Here is a 14,438-nt window from a genome sequence, read left to right on the forward strand (position 1 = left end):
TCGCCATAAGTTGGAATCGACTTGAAGGCAGTCCATTTACATATTTTTTAAGTAACTAACACTCAAGGCAAGGGACATGACTCCTGAGCCAAAGCACTGGGATGCCTGTGAAAAAGAAATGCTCTGATGGCCACCAACATCCCTCAGCTTTCTAGTGGGTGATTGGAAGTTTATCTCAGAAATACGTTTGCTGTTTATGCTGCTGGGCAGAGGAGTGGTCAAGCAACTTTTGAAGCCACAGCCCAGATGAGAGAGAAAAGAGGAGAACAATAATCAAGATTTTCACTTTCCAGTAAGTTTAGAGCTAAAGAAAATGAGGACTGAGATGCAAGGGCAGGAGGAAGGAGAGAGACAGTTCACTCAATTACAACATTTTCTCACTGAAGAGTGTGTGTGTGTGCGCGTGCGCACATACACGTGTACTCAGTCCCGTTGCAACAGGATCACTCTGCTGTGATCCCATAAATTGTTTTGATTTGCAACTAAATTTGAAAATGTAGACTTTCAGGATTATTCTCTGCTCATGAATACAAACATGGTAGTAGAAATCACATGTGAAAAGAGGAGGCATGTTTAGTAGGGAAGCAGCAGTGCACACAGGTGAGTAAGCCAGTCTAGAAGAGAGGGAGACCTTCACTAAAGAACAGGCCCAAACATCTCTATGCTGTCCCGCCATAAATCCAGCTACCTGCTTGCTCCTGTCCCATTTTGAGTCTCTACAGTCTACATCCTTATAGAGATCAGAACTTACCTTTTTGGAACAGAATTGGTGTCCTTAAGTAGACAGGCTATCCAGCCATCAACTTTCTGAGTGACCTTAGACATGTCAGTGCTTTTCAGCCTCAGTTTCCCCACCATAAAAATGGGCCTACACTTACTGCCTCCCTCACAGAGGGACTGTGAAGACCTGTCAGGGTGCTAATGGCATTGGCATAAGGGGAGCTGCAATCCTATACACACTTACTTGGGAGCAAGTAACCCTTAAACACAGTAGGGCTTATTTCTGAGTGCACACGCTTGCCACCCTCCACTCCTAAACCAGAATCCTAAGGGCCCACTGAATTCAATGCTAGAAGTATACTTTACAGGGAAAACTGAATAATCTACAAACAATCAGGGATTTTCGACTAGTAGCTGAGACCAGATAGTGACGTCTCTACTGATGGACCCAGTTAATCTCGCTGCCAAAGGCATGCCCTAAAGGAACATGGAAGGATTTACCCATCAAACCACAGCAAAGGGGGCTAAGAGATGGGGGGGGTCTTTGTGGAGCTTAAGGCCAGCTCTCTAAGTTCTCTTTCAGGAGAATGATTTCCTTCCGACGCCTTCTTTAGCCATGGGATGCCAAAAGTACCGCCGCTGTCCGCCTCCCAACAACGTCCCCTCAACACCCGCTGGCCTTATCGTCATATTTCCTCGTTAATGCCCCAGGTCGTCGCCCTGCAAGATCTGCTCGGATGATGAAATTTAAACCGGATCCCTTCTTTCCAATTCTCCCTCTGTCCCTCCCTCCCCCCCCCGAGTCTATGTACATCCAACTCCTGAGGCTGTCGTGATGGATCCAGCAGCCCTCAGGCCAGCTGGTGAATCAGGCAACACAACCGTCACACACTGCAGGGGCTTTCGGAAGGCAGACCTCTTCGCTGGAGAACAAACGCAAAAGCTCAGGCATCCTCTACAGCTGCGACGTTGGAGCAAAGCTCGCTTGTTACCCCCTCCCCAACCCCCCCTCCATCCTTTGCATAGCGTTGGAGCTAAGATGAGGTTAGCACGATCCTCCCTTCCATCATCCCCCCCCCGCAAAACCAGTTCAAACTCCATCACATGCGTTTCACGGCAGGCAACGAGCCGTGGGAAGTAAAACGAAAAATGGCACTCACTGTCTTTGAGATATCGCCCCGGAGGAGGAGGAGGAGGAGGAGGAGAAGAAGAATATCCAGAACGAAATTCCGAAGGAAAATAAGAAAAAAGAAAGAAAAAAACCAAGGGGGGGGGGACAGAGAAGACCACGGAAGGCAAAACTACATCATTTCGGCAACAAATCCAATTTGACAGAAAAGAAAAACGAAAGGAAATTCAATATCCATCGGCAGTTTTCCATCTAGTTCAGTCCCAGCGGGCTCCAATGCAATCCACTCCCATTCGGCGGACGTCCCCTGCCCCTTCCTTTACATGGTACCGCTCCCCGCGTTGCTCTCTTAAGGACGTGGCTGCTTCAAACGCCCCTGGGTCTATCAACTTCTTTCTTCGCCGGGGGCCAGAGCGGGAGAGCTGGCTCCCCCCCTCCCCTCCTCTTCGGAACATACAGAAGGACAGATCTCTCGGCGCGCCACAGGGAGGCTTCCTCCTGGGAGAAACTTTTCATTCCCGCCTGGCTCTTCTCCTCAGACGCGGGATCCTCCGCCTGCCCACCCCTCTTCTTTCTTCCGAGACTCAACCACCTTCGGGGGGGGTGTGTGAGAGAGTGCGGCCGTTTGCTTCTGTGAGTTATTTCCCCCGCTCTCTGAACGACGCGGTTTTGTTTAATCGGCCCGTTTTGTTATGTCTGCGAAGATCGAGCTCTCGCCAAGCGCTTCCTTCGCCGCTCCGGCGCTATCCGTTAGAGCCATCCCTGTGCTTCCGCGTGAGACCGGGGGTTCCCAAGGTCTCCCATCCTTTATTGTCCCCTCCTCCCTCCACCAAGGTTCGTCGCCTTTTAACATCTGAAATATTTTTTTTTCTCGGAAACACCAACTTTAGGGCTCTTCTCTCCCCCCCGCGCTGCTCTCTCTCCACCCCCCCACTCGTCGATTCAAGGATCTGATTAGATTTCCAATCACAACCTAGTGCGCAATCGGATTTTTGATTTCAGCCAGGAGCCAGCCACCCGAAGCTTCCCCGTCTTCTCCTTGCAAAACTCTCCACGTTATTGTAGCGTTTCGCCTTTCCTCCAACTCCTCTGCATTGCCCCCCCCCTCAGAATCTCACGTCAAACGCAAAGTGATGCTGATGGTGGCGGCGGCGGGAGAAAACAAATAAGATTCGCACAAGCTGTCAAGAACCAATCCATCATTTTTTAAACCACACACATACACAGTTAAAAATGGGTGGCTTTTAATATCCCTCTTCGTTTGCTCCTCGCATGTTGTTTATTGACTTATTTATTTTCTTCAAAATCCTTCCGGCGTTCAACCCCCGCCCGCCCCCCGGGCACGCCGTTCTCCCTGGGGAGGCGCGATGGGCCTCTTCGCTGTGAAGTTCGCCAGCCCGAGGCTTCCCCTACTCTTCAGTCCGCCTTCCTCTCCATCTTTGCAGCCAGCCTTTCAGGACCGCCGATACGGATCAACTTGTTCTTTGGAACACGGGAAAACAGAGGCGCGTGCCCCCGCCCGCCCGCCAAACACCCTTAAAATAAAGTGGGGGTGGCGATTATGACCACGATGGGAGGGGGTGGCACTCCTGGGCACCCTCCATTCCCCCTCCTCCGATTGGAATTTCACAGCAGCAGCAGCAGCAGCAGCAAGAAAGAAAGAAAGCGCGATCTGCTGCCTGCTCTAGATCTCCAAGTTGGACTCTGCTCCGGCACAGCACCGCTTGGCGGCTTTCCTCGTCTTCCACCACATGTCAGTTTCCCTCCCCGCCTCCTTGACGGCACGTTCCGAGGAGATCGGACGCGGCTCCTTTCACCTTTCTATCATTTCGTTCCAGAACTGCACAGCTCTTCGCGCAGCGGCAACCTTTTTCTCTCGGCCATCAGCTTCGGCTTGAACTCTCCCTCCGCTTTGGGGAGGGAAATAACTAAGAAACCCTCTCGCTCTCGCTCTCGTATTTTCCTCTATATAACGACACTCCGGGCCAGCCTTATTGCCTACAATCTTTCCTCCTTTCTGTCTTCATCTCTTCCCCCTTTCCTGCTTGTGATCAGTAAAATACAATTACCCAATTACCTCCCATCATCTTAGCACTGATTGGTCAATTGCATTAACACTTGATGTCAGGACAAAAGGCGCCTCTGTGATAGGGCACGGCTGCCACCCGGCGGACAGCTGCGAAACAGCCTTGAATCTGTTCACCTGGAAAAACTTGCGAAGTGAGGAAGGAGTAATTGAAAAGCAAGGGCTCATCTTGAGGAACGGAATGTCAAAACTCATTTTCTTAAAAGCCTGCCTGCAGTGTTCACAGGTGCACGCCTTGCCACAGAAGGCAAAGGGGAAAAATTAGCCAAGGGAAAGTAGAGTGCATAAGGCATGCTCATGCTTGCCTGGGAGATATTTTTTCCCCTCTACATAAAATGTTGAGATATTTACAGCACTATATTGTGCAAGTTTACTCAGATGCCAGACTCATTTTCTTCAGTGGGAGTTACTTTCAAGTAAATGCACACAAGATCACAGCAATGGTAAGTCTCATTATGTCACAGTGGTTTCATACCCATCTCTACCCAGCATAGCAATAAATACATACATACAACTAACCTGGCAAGCCATAATCTCTTTAAAGTTCCTCAACTCCAGGAAGGTTAGTGGAAGTTCAGTGGTGGAGCATGGCCAATAAAGAAGGGCAAGAAGGGATTTGCTCCAACCCAGACCTTGAAGTACACTTGCATCCTAGTGCACTTTTCATTGCAGAATTTACACAGAAGTATACCTACAATATTGTCCTTCTAGGACAGAAACTTCTGGAACACTTCAGCTCCCATCAGCCTCAGGGTTGTTGTTAGTTGTAGGCCAACAACATCTGGAGGGCCACAGTTTCCCTATTCCTGTTATCAGACATTGTCACCTGCAAAGTAGTGCACAATTTTCCAAAATTTCAGCCACATACTATCATCTATCTATCTATCTATCTATCTATCTATATACTGCCTCATAGCCGAAGCTCTCTGGGCAGTTTACAACAATTAAAAACATTAAAAACAAATACACAAATTTAAACATATCTTTTAAAAACCATTTAAAACACAATTTAAAAATTTAAAACAATTTAAAAAGACATGCTAAAATGCCTGGGAGAAGAGGAAAGTCTTGACCTGGCGCCGAAAAGATAACAGTGTTGGTGCCAGTCCTTGTTACCAATCTGGCTGCTGCATTTTGCACATGCTGCAGTTTCCAAACCGTCTTCAAAAGCAGCCCCATGTATAGCTGCATTGCAGTAAACTAACCTGGAGGTTACCAGAGCATGGACAACTGAAGCCAGGTTATCCCTGTCCAGATAGGGGCGCAGCTGGGCCACCAACAGAAGTTGGTAAAAGGCACTCCGTGCCACCGAGGCTACCTGAACCTCAAGTGACAGATATGGTTCTAGGAGAACCCCCAAGCTATGAACCTGCTGCCCTCACTGCCCCTAAATACAGCTTACTATAGTTTTCTTTCTGGAGAATGGACTGAATGGCATATGTGGGATGTTTTGTTTTCCCTCAGCCAATGTAATATGATGGCAAAAAAAAAAAGCTAACAAAAATTGATCCAGGAGTACAGTTTTAAGTGCTCAGACTACATTTTATTTTTGTAAACCAAAAAGAGGTTGGACATCATCATTATTATCAACATCATCATCACCCAGGGGAGCCAATACTATTTCCTGGGCCTGGTTCCATTCCATTGGCAATCACTCGTGGCTGAGTACGATTGTCTTCCAAGATAAGGTCTTTAACAGTGGGTCCATAAGTGACTGTGGAGACCAATTCTGGATCCGCACAGCCTCCCACAGTGAGGACATAGATTTCTAGATAGAAGATGGTCATGATGAGGATTTGCTTGATGTGCCTTCCGCTTAGGTCATTTGTCCCGTTTGCCCTGTATTCATGCTTCTTCGAAGTCCACAGCAACTTTGATAATAACTGACCTTCCCACTTCTCGATGTTCATGTTACATTTTTTTAGATTCACTTTAAGAACATCTTTAAACCTCTTTTGCTGTCCACCGATATTCCGTTTTCCATCCTTAAGTTAGGAGTAAAGTAGCTGCTTTGGAAGACGGTGATCAGGCAGTCGAACCACATGGCTGGTCCAGCAAAGATTATGTTGAAGGATCATTGTTTCAACACTGGTAGTCGTTGCTTCTTCCAAAATGCTAACATTAGTCCATCTGTCTTCCCAAGTAATTTGCAGAATTTTCTGGAGGCGGCATTGGTGAAATCTTTCAAGAAGTTGGGAGTGGCGTTTATAAATGGTCCATGTTTCACAGGCTAACAGTAAGGTCGGTAGTACAATGGCTTTGTAAATAAGCATTTTGGTCACCCTGAGAATATCCCGATCCTCGAACACTCTGTGCTTCATTCAGGAGAATGTGGCACGTGCAGAGCTCAGACAATGTTGAATTTCAGCACCGATATCAGTTTTTACAGAGAGATGGCTGCCAAGATAGGGGAAGTGATCAACATTCTCCAGCGTCACACCATTAAGCTGGATTGATGGTGCTACAGAGGGACTAGTTTGCACCTGTTGATGAAACATTTTGGTTTTTTTAATATTAAGTGAGAGCCCAAGCTTTCCATATGCTTCGATTGGACCCCCTATATTCCCATCCTCCTTCCGGTAACCTAATGGCAATAGCTGCTGCTTATGATAGCTGCTGCTTATGCAGTTATTTTGAATCCACGGTATTGTTTTAAGATGTATTTATTTAACAGATTTTCAGAGATCCTGCCCTCACAAGGCATTTTACAACTGTTATAAAAGTTCAAAAACCATAATAATAGAATTATTAAATAACTTCTAAACAGTAAAATACTATTAAAAAGATAGGAGCAGCTAAAACAAAAAATGTGTGCAGCTTGACTGAATGAACTCTCAGTTTAACCCACCTCACAGGGTTGCTGCAAAATTAATGGGGGGGGGGGAAGACATAAGAAGAACAGTGAAGTGCAGATATATCATGTATGCACATGTATGCAGCTTTTCTCAGTGTTTGCAGTGATTTCTAGCTATTGCCTAGTGTTCAACAAATCCCTTGTCAGTCACAGCTTTGACTTCACTCATTGGCTAAAAACCTGAAAGAGCAGGGATTGGAACAGCTGACTAGCTCATTTCACAGATATTGGGGGGAGGAGCTCACATTTTGGTGTATAACTTTTGTTCCACAGCACTTAGGAATTTACGTTTTAAATAAATGAAAGCTAAGAGTCTCCCCCCACTGGGCCTCATAGAAATGAACTCTTTCAATCCATCTGTCAGTGGCCCTGTCATCAAACCCCTCCCCCAAGAAGTTAGTCAGCTGATGACCTATGACTCGCTACCCCTACAGGCTTCTCTATTGGGCTCCAACATACCCTCCTGATCCAAAGAACATCATTGCCTGAATCTCAGGCTTGGGGCATGTGCACATGGTGCCTTTGAAATGCATGTGGGACATTTTTCCCTACAGTGCTTTTGTGCACAGCACTTTGGAATTGTATACACCTTCCCACCATAATGTTTGTTAAAGTGGCAGCTGTCATCCATGCACTCTGCATGCACTGGTGGGCCAGGTTGTCAAACAGAGTACATTGGTCTTCTCTACTCCCCTCCCTTTGAATTGCTGTTTCCACACCCTCTGATTGCTGCCAGAAATGATGTAATGCCCTGCAGTAGCTGCTCATGCACAGTTCCACCAGCCTTTTTATTAAAAAAAAAAAGTGGGTCTGTTGAAAGCAAGGATATTGGGAAGAGACAGGCTGGAAATTGGTGCATTGATCTACAGATATACCGCTTGTTGCCTGCTTTTCCATCTCTCCAATGATATGCTGAAATGTACAATAATTTTGGTGGCTGCTTCTAAGCTGTTCTTGAACCCCCCCCCCAATATCAAGCAGCTTGAGGATTTCTTGTGTTTTCCATGAAATGCCTCTTCCCTTCCTGTTGACCAATGTACCATTAAAGCAGCAACCCTCAGCTTTACCGGAAAAGGATGGGGAAAGGTGAATGGGCATAGAAATGGGGTGGAGTGTCACATGCTGTGACATCAGAAGTTTTGGCCCAATAGCAGGTTACCTGAGGAAGCGCTTTCAGGCACAGGTCACCTGAGGAAACATTCATGCAGCAAGCACTTGAGAAGTATATTCTTGGAACAAAACAGATTATAGCCATTCCAGCAAAAAGCACTTTAGAGCAATGAATAGTGTGGGACAGGGACGACATGGGGATATCTGTACAGCAGCCTCAAAATGCATCTATATCCTGCACTGAATACACATTAACACACAGTGTGTACACAGCCTTAATTGGCAGAAGAATGAAGGGGCGATATATCACTTCTGACTACAGATGGAGAATCATATTTCTGAATGCTCCCCTATATTTTTTTTAAAAAATACAGTGAGAGTAGTGCTTGCCCCAGAGGTGCACTTATTATGTACTAGAATCAAGCTTTTAGTGTTGCAGCTCTAGCTCTCTGGAATCAATTACCAACTGAAATTAGGCACGCACCTAGCATCTTGATATTTAGGCAGCTATTGAGGAGTGTTTTGTTTGTCTGTTTGTTTAAGAAGGCTTTCCCTGAGGTGCAACCCAGTCATTTTATGGAATATTAATTGCACAATTGTAGAAATGCTTAACTTGATTTTAGGATACTGAACTTGTAACTTTTGGTATTTTATTTTATTGTATACTATTTCAGTAATTTTTTGTTGTGAAGTAGTTTATAAATTTGCAAATTAATAAAATAATTATATTATATTAATAAAGCCTGAAAACCACTCATTTTGCCATTATCATCACTACTATTCTCAGTCTACTTTTCAATATAACTTAACAAGTTAACATTTGCTGTTGTGTATCATGAGCAAATATCCGTGAATTTGCCCTTAATCTGTATTACTTAGTGGTGTACAACCAAGTACCTTTTCTCTTGTGGGGTTTTTCTTTTGCAACCTTCACTGAAATTATCCTGCTAGGAAGATCTAGAAGTTTCTCTGAGCATCCTAAGGAAAACAGAATCCCCCTAGCATCATCCCTGTGGATTGCTATCCTGATAGAAATCTGAACAGCTTTTAGAAAGGTTGCAAAGGCCTCCCAGTTTGTACGGTTTTCATGGTGATTGTTTCTTCTGTGCTGCTTTTGTCAGTTAGGATTTGTTAATGTCTAATAGTCTGTGTAGTTTACTGAAACAAAAAGTCTTAAAATGTTGCCAGAAGATGCAGTGGCAAGCCTAATGGCAAGAGAAAGAGATCCATGGCTGTTTTATGTCTATACCTCCTTTTGCTTTGTGAGCATGACATAAAATTACCTTGATGGAGTTAGAAATTAACATAAAACTGTTGTGAAATACATGAAATAATAGATGTTAAGGCCATTCTATGACAAAGGGTGCAACTTGAATTGTGCTTACAGGAAAAAGAAAGCCAATGGTCCCATCTCACTCCAAGATGCTTTGGATCCCCTGTGCTTTGTAATGACTGAAGTTTCCCAGCAGTCATTAAGCACAGCTTTACTTAAAGTGTTCACATAATACACAGATTTAGTTCCACAGACTTAGGTCCAGATTTAATGGGAAGAGTTGCTTCCTTCCTCACAATGGGATGCCTAAAACATTCCTGATCACTTCTGTATAATGGATATGGATTTCCATAAACCATGGATCCATGATGGATTTCTTCTTGTTAGAATCATTTGTTTTTGCATGCCTGCCAATAATATACCATTGAAATAGTTAATGCATGGACCTTAAGAGCAGTCATATCTCCAACCTTCACAGATCATTTCCGGATCTGACTTCACAAAGAAAACCATGAATGGGCTGTTCCAGGATTACATACTTACCACATGAGTTTATACTGACTCTACTTAATACATAGTACCATCCTTAGTTTGGGATGGAAGAATCAGTCTATTTTATGGTTTGTCAAATGTGCATGATTAAGAATGATTTCAAAAGAAAACTATTTTATGTTAAATTTGTATTTCTCATAAAATATATATTTTCTCAAAATGCACATTTAGAAATGTATTTTATCTCAATGTTTACATTTTAAAATGCTTTTTGGCACTTTTCTGAGGTGAGATCTGTGTCATAAAATTCAGTAAAGTGCAAAATCCAAGGGATAATTGCATCAAGCAGGGGTAGATGCAGAATTCACAGAGATTGAATTCTTCAAGCATCCTTATCTATAGTGGACCATACACTTAAAAAAATCATTGCATTATTTCAAAACTGCATACAAAATAAAATATTTTCCCAGTATTGGGACAACAGCACTAGTGTTTTTTGTTGAGGTGATTATGAGATTAATGGACATAATAAGTTAATAAGAGATTGTTGAGAGAGCAGTCATGGTCCTAATCCTGCCAAGGTTAGTTTACAGATTATTTACATGCAATTGAAATAAATAAGACTAAAATTTTGTTAACTCATGCTTGATCTCACTCACTGTTTAACAAGAGAGCAATTTTAAGTATAGGAATCTTGCAGAATTTATAGTATGTTAACTTGTATTAATCTGCCATGAAATTACAACTATTCCAAACTTCAAGAGCAGGGCTATTGCTGTCTGGGCCAGCCCAAACCTGGCAGAGGGAAGACAAGACAGTTGTCTTCTCAGTTGAAAACAGAGTTTGACTGACACCACTTTTTTGCCAGCATAAATTCTGCCAAGATGCCAGGTCATGTGACTGAGGTGAAAGGGGCTTGGAATAGGTGTACATCTCTCCTTGCCCTGTCTCACCCCCCACCATGCCACGCCCCTTTTCTGGGACTTTCCCCAGCATGTTTTGCCAACTTGTTGCACTAGCTGAGCCAGCCAGCATAGCCTCAGCTCAGCCAAACTGAGGGAGTTACACTTTATACTTGCATATCCCCAACTGAGCTGGGATGAGTTAGTTACGCTGGCATAGCACTGGCTAATCCTCAGTTCAACCAGGGCAGCCTGAGATCCATGTATTCCAGACTCTCTCATCCCAGCAGATCTTGGGTTTGGATTGTGCTGTAAATCTGGCAAATCTGTCTAAGTCTGAGTGCTGTCTAAATGTATTTGTATGACATTATAAAAAGGAAAGGGGGGTTTGCACAGCAATGTCCATTTCTCTTGAACACAAGATAATGGCATATACGTCTGGATTACTTTATTACACAAAAATATAATTTTCCTTTTTTTCAAATTGCAGTTAATTTAAATGCTTGCAAGTGCAATTGCTTTGAAGCTATGATCTGAGGGGCTAGTCATTTTACTTTCTCTGGTTTATTAGCTGATAAATTATAATAGCCATATTAAAATAATAAAATTTAAGAGTGGAAATTAAAGCCTTAGTCTCAGCATATTAGAGCTCTGATGTGTGCTTAATCATACCTATTTCAGTGACTATATTATCTCTATTTTTCAGTGTATAAAGTCTACAACTAGTTAGAAATTCACACTTTAATGTAAATTGGAGCAATATTAAAGTTTCCTAAAATGTATATTTTTGGCAAAGTTGAAAGGAATATCAGACTGTATCTAGAACAGCTTTGTATGTGTAAATGAGACTCCTAAAAGCTGCAGCTCCTAACTTCTTTTAAAAAATATTTTTTGTAATTTTAAAAGTTCAAAGCACATACTTTAAAAAAATGTTTTAAGAAAGAGTAAATACTGTTTTCTAGTTTCTAGAATCTAGTTTTGCATCTCTTGATGTTACAACTGAATTTAGTGTTAAAGTTAGACCATATTAAAGATGTGCATCAGATTTGGATGAATCCTGAGGCAAAGCAGGGTGCCTCGGAGATACATGGAGCTTTTCAGAGGTGAAGGAGGATCTCTACAAGGTGGTGTGAGTTGAAGCAGGGACCTCAGAAGTGCTGTGTGGCACTTTTATGATACAGACATTACCAAAAGAAAAAGAAAAAGCTGCAGCCCAGCTTCAGCTGAAAGTGGAAGTAATATATCTAAACTGACCATAATGCCAGAGCAGGATGACGAGTGAAAGGGAGAGCAAACACCAAAGTGGATAGAGAGCAGGGAGGACGTACTGGATTGCAACTGACAGCCAGGTCTAGCTTAGAATTAGAAGGAATTATTTTATCTGCACTCTTCAATCCTAGTGCTTTGTAAAATGGAACAACATTCTAAGAATGAAACTTGTATCACTAAGCTTAAAACAGACACCAGGAGAGGAAGGGATACCTCCTTCATGACTCACAGGTCTAGCTTGTAATCAGAAGGGATTTTTAAAAAACCTGAACAGCAAATCCTTTTCAGTCCTTCCCAGTCTAAAATCAGCTAGCACAACCGCCCCCCAACATATTTGTCTGTAATTTGGCAAGTTAATTACCCAGAAACACCTCTCTCTTATGTCCGCAGTTTTCAGACCAATTGCCCACAAAACATGAGGATAGATTAAGTGGGATCCGAACTCAATCTTGTGGTCATTACACACCCCTAGACCATGTGGTTCTAAAGTTATTTAGATATTTTAGTTCCTCCAAAGGAAAATCCACATTTACAACTGAATCTGATTTAAGTGTCATGGTTTTCTCACTAAAAATCCAAGCAATTTTAATATTGGTGGGGTACTGGGTGCGGAGCTATTGTTTAGGTAAATGCTATGACATACTTGCTTGATTCCCCCCCCCCTTGAAATCTTGGGAAGAACAAAAAGCCTGGGGTCTCTTAACTGCTGGAGCATGGCCGGGTAATCATAATCATATCAAGCATTTTGATGCTATCATGTCAAAACATTCCGATTTCTGTACATCACCCAGGAAAGGAGGCAGAGCTTGATAACCCACAATTATCATTGCATCTACTTCTCCTTTTTATCTAATGCCACTAGGAGGTTTTGCCCATTAATTTGGATTTTGGATCACAGTCATTCAGATATTATATTTATATTCTCTCAAGAACAGAGACAAGCGTGGGAGCTGCTTCTCTACGAAGCTGCATTGGGGATGGGGCAAATGTTCAGAACTTGCACACACTGTGGAAATCTACCATGAGCCAGAGGGCTTCAGCTTTTATTTTGTATTGGTTGCCTATTAAAACTGTAAGCATATTGTAAATGCCAGTCCGCATATGGTGGATATAATTTCTCTGTGATGTCAACCGCTTGAATAATCAAATGAGTTGAGAAACTGGGAATGGAAGAAAACACCAACATACCACCTAGTTACATGGATTTCTGCCTTTAGAACATGGCAGAAATCCATACATGGAAACAGATTGCCACTCGTGCATCAGGCTTACTGGATAGTTTCTCATGAGGGAAGTACATAAATCCAGCAATTGGCCTCCACACCCAACACAGCTGTTGTGGGGCAGACACTTGCTTTTCCAGTAACGCTCAGCTACTTTTGCTCTCCATCCTTATCTATGCCCTGCTTTACAACTAATAAGCTCAGTTAAAGGATTCTGCTCTCCAGACCTGATATGTGCCTGTTTAACAGCTAATCAGCACTATAAGTAGCTCCTTCCTAATAAACAATCTGCTCAGTGAAAGGCTTCTGCTCCCCAGTTCAAATGCACTCTGTTATAATGTGATTGTAGCAGTGTTTGTGCAAAATTCAGCTTCCCTGTCTATTCTCTGAATCATGGCATTGTTCATTTCCCAAATAAACAATAATAAGGGTTAAAAATTCATTTTAAAATAAATCTGTTATTTCCAAAGCTCTATGCAGAAGCCAAAGACCACGTGTATGTGACTCGGAACTTGAATGTGTCTATCAGTCATATTTCATGCAATCTTGAATTAGGCTAATAAACCCTAATTTCAAGTATGGTCTGGTTGGGAACATAGAACTATTTCCTGCAAAGGAAAATACTAAACTGCTGTAGATGCTCCTTGTTAACTTGATTCTATTCCCCACAGAGACTTTTTCTGTTTGTTTTTGTAGCAGTCCAGCTGGGTTAACAGCGCAAGTCTCAATCAACAGTAACAATTTGTGATATAAGATGTCTGTATTTTATATGCATTCTTTTCAATAGGAGATAAATTGCTCCATTGAAATGTCTGATGATCAGTGTAAAAGAAGCTATGGCATCTGTGCATCTTTTGAAACAATGACTGATGGAGCATCTCACAGTGGAGAAAAATAGGTTGTTGTGAACATTAGTTTCCCAATTCATGCTCCATATATGACAATGATCACATTTTCCCCCTACGTGGAGATTATCTCACAAATCATATATGGGAAGTATCACATTTATGTGGTGTTCCTTACTGGTTGCACTGATTTATATATAAAAAAAGGAAAAGGAACAATGCTGGTGATTAAAAGAGAGATTGCCTGTGCTGAATAGCCATTATCTAGCTCCACATCATGTTGGCATTGTATAAATGTTTTGATTGTGATGTTCTCCTAAATTATTCTTCCCAGACAAGTTCCCTAATTTCTTCATTAAGGGCCACTGCTGTGAGAAGTAACAATGTGATCCAGGCTCATCCTGTGATCATAATCTCCACATGTTACTGATGTGTTATTTGAAGTGTACTGTAAATAAGGGCAAAAACTAAGTGTTATACGAAACACAGGGCTGCTGTGAAAATGGCACTGCTATATTGAACTGGTTGGAGAAAT

General features: G+C 42.7%; 1 protein-coding gene across 7 annotated transcripts in view; it reads right to left on the reverse strand.

Annotated features, from left to right (window-relative positions):
- LRRC4C (leucine rich repeat containing 4C) overlaps positions 1–14,438 on the reverse strand; it is a 637,988-nt gene that overhangs the window by 244,575 nt on the left and 378,975 nt on the right. For 2 of the 7 annotated variants that reach the window (XM_061613157.1, XM_061613156.1), the window contains exon 1: positions 1,881–2,687. The exons of 4 other annotated variants lie outside the window; for them this stretch is intronic. The gene's annotated coding sequence lies outside the window, so the exon portion shown is untranslated. Of the gene's footprint in view, positions 1–751; positions 951–1,880; positions 2,688–14,438 lie in introns of those variants that run through there. One more of the 7 variants, XM_061613161.1, reaches the window with a different exon arrangement.

The sequence above is a fragment of the Rhineura floridana genome, chromosome 2 (assembly GCF_030035675.1).
Source record: "Rhineura floridana isolate rRhiFlo1 chromosome 2, rRhiFlo1.hap2, whole genome shotgun sequence".
Taxonomy (NCBI): domain Eukaryota; kingdom Metazoa; phylum Chordata; class Lepidosauria; order Squamata; family Rhineuridae; genus Rhineura; species Rhineura floridana.